Genomic DNA, 2,553 nt, shown 5'->3' on the forward strand with positions numbered 1-2,553 from the left:
AAGAAGGGGATGGAGTTCGAATGATTCCCTTACAGGACCTCAGATCAATTGGCCAGTAATTCTAGGGGAATGGACAGCTGCCAGTCAAGCTTATCAGAACTATGTTCATTTTGCTCAGCAGTATTCACAGTCTGCAGATCCCTCAGTGAGATTAATTGCTCACTTTGCTTGGTACTTGGCGTATATGCATAGGAACTCTCATAATGATTCCAAGCCTATTCCAAAGTTGTGCATGAATGTCAATGTGAGCATTGATTCCTAGCAGCTGGATATATTGTATTTTCATGTCCTTTGTTTGCCTAACAGATACCTGGTCCTATTGGAAAGGATGTGCTGTCTTCAGTTTTTTCAAAATCCTCCCAAAACCTTTGTAGATGAATCCTTCTCTATGGATCGTTTCCGACAACATCAATCTTTCAAGAGGGATCATCTTCATTGATACCTTTCCAATGTATGGTGGATGCTTTTTAATGAAAATCTCTCTTTTTGACGGAGTCATTCAGATGGTTGTGTTGTATTAGTGTTTGTGTTGTGAGTTCATTTATGTAATACGAACGTGGTGGTTTCCTTTTGGCTTTCGTGTGCGAGCTACATTTTGGAGAATTGTGGTGATAGGGTCGTGGATGGAGAATTGAAGCTGATGCAGATGAAGAAGAAGAAAACTCTTATATCCTTTACCAATTTGTTGTGATTTCCTAGTTTGATAAGAGGTGTTAATATATAAAGGGTTTTCATTTCTTTATATTTTTATCTCAGATACAGGTTATAAGTTGGGGTCATGATGGATGGATTCTTTTTGAAGAGATATTGAAGCTTAAAGTTGAGCTTTTCCTTGAACTTGTATTCCCTTTTTCCTGGGTCGCGAGGACGCTTCCTTATTAAGTGTGGGATATGTTGAGTGTTGAAATGACTTGTTTTTTGGCTGATTTTTGTTGTTTTTGAGAGCTGAATGGTTGATTTTATGAGATGCTTGATTGGTTTGGAAGTGGTTTGAGAGTTTTTTGGATGATATTTATTGTGTTTTGGAAGTTCATGTTGTTTATTAGTGGTTCTGTGATGTTCTGATAGGTCCTGTATACCTTCTGTTTTGCTCTGTTTTGGTCTATTTTGTTCTGATTGTCTTCTGTAAGGAGGGATGGAGTATTGATTGATGAAGATTGAGATATTGTGAAAGCTTATTGAATGGTTTGTGAGAGTTTGGAATGGTTTGAGTATGAGTTATGTGGTTTTGAAGACCTTCTGTAACCTTCTGTAGAGTTTCTGTTTCTGTTCTGTTCTGTTCTGTTCTGTACTGTAGCTGTTCTGGTACTGTTCTGTGACTGTTCTGTATGCTTCTGTATGTGTTTTGATGGATGAGAAGTGTAGCTTGGGAAAGTTTTCTAGCCTTGGAAAGAGGTGAATACAAGTGCAAAAGAGCTGAAAGAAGTGGAAGAAGTAGCTGCTGAAGACTCAAGTGAAGACTGAAGTGAAGTGACAGTAGTGAGCTATGAAAGGACACTGTAGTGGCTCTGGTGACTCTTCATATCAGACATACCTCTTGGGAAGGGTATCCACAACCTAAGAAGGATTATTGAGGGTGATTTTGAGATATTTTAGTGAGGACATGATGTATTATTGATGGAGAGAGAGAGAGAGAGTCAGAGATAGTCAATTCTACTGAAACAGAGTGATTGTATATGAGAGATTGAGAGAGAAGACTATGAAGATATTGAAGATGAATATTATGTGATGTATTTCCATTCAAAGATGGTGTATTCCTTTGCTTTCTTTGTTCTATTGATGGATTTTGTGAAGATGTTGAAGAATATGGTTGATTCTATCAAATCCATGGGAGATCTACGTGATGCTGCATGAAGATTTGTTGTGCCTGGTGTTCTTTTCTTCATTGTGATCATATGAAATATGATAAACAAGCTTGTTGATGTTACAAGATAGATTTTCTTGCAAGAGAATTCCCTTTTCCTTGGTGTTCCTTTCGGGGCTCCATACCCAGTAGGCTCTCTTCTCCATAGTGTGGGTTTCCTTGCCTTCTCCTCTAGCCACCACTTTCCCAACCTCTTTGTGACCTAGATGGCTCCTTCAACCATAGTGGAGGGGGTAGCACTTGATTTAGGGTAGTAGGGTAGAAGAAATCAAATTCAAATGGTGTGCCCCCTTTTTCCACTACTCCCAATGGTTTAGTTCCAGAACCCAATTGATTGGCAGTTTTTCCTCAAGTTGCACAATCTAGACGTCAGGCATGTCCTATGGCATGGCATAAAAAATTTTCCTTGTAAAATGAGCCAGCTCTCCACGTTTTCTCTTGGCCATGATGATTCTTTTTGCAGTGGTCGATCAGATCTTCTTCTTGCCCTTCTACTTCTCTTGATGGATGCAAGGGTGGGATTTGCACTCCACAACTTTCCCTTCGAGGCCATTGAGCGGTTCCCAATCTAGGCCTTCCTCCTTTGGTGGTTTCGCTTGGGTAGTGGTGGTCAATCGTTCATGCTTTTCTTGGCCTCTAACGTCTAGCTACTTGAAGTCTTCTTTAGAGAGCCCTGCCTACAACAAAAT

The 2,553-nt window shown here is 39.8% G+C and overlaps 1 non-coding gene across 1 annotated transcript; it reads left to right on the plus strand.

The window, feature by feature from the left end:
- Positions 1-773: 773 nt before the first annotated feature.
- Positions 774-841, plus strand: LOC148038225 (small nucleolar RNA SNORD36). The gene has a single exon (XR_015690490.1). It is a non-coding gene; the product is annotated as a small nucleolar RNA SNORD36 (small nucleolar RNA).
- Positions 842-2,553: the final 1,712 nt, after the last annotated feature.

This window comes from Lygodium microphyllum, chromosome 3 (genome assembly GCF_053477565.2).
Source record: "Lygodium microphyllum isolate KBCC chromosome 3, Lygodium_microphyllum_v1.1.10, whole genome shotgun sequence".
In the NCBI taxonomy this organism is placed as follows: Eukaryota; Viridiplantae; Streptophyta; class Polypodiopsida; order Schizaeales; family Lygodiaceae; genus Lygodium; species Lygodium microphyllum.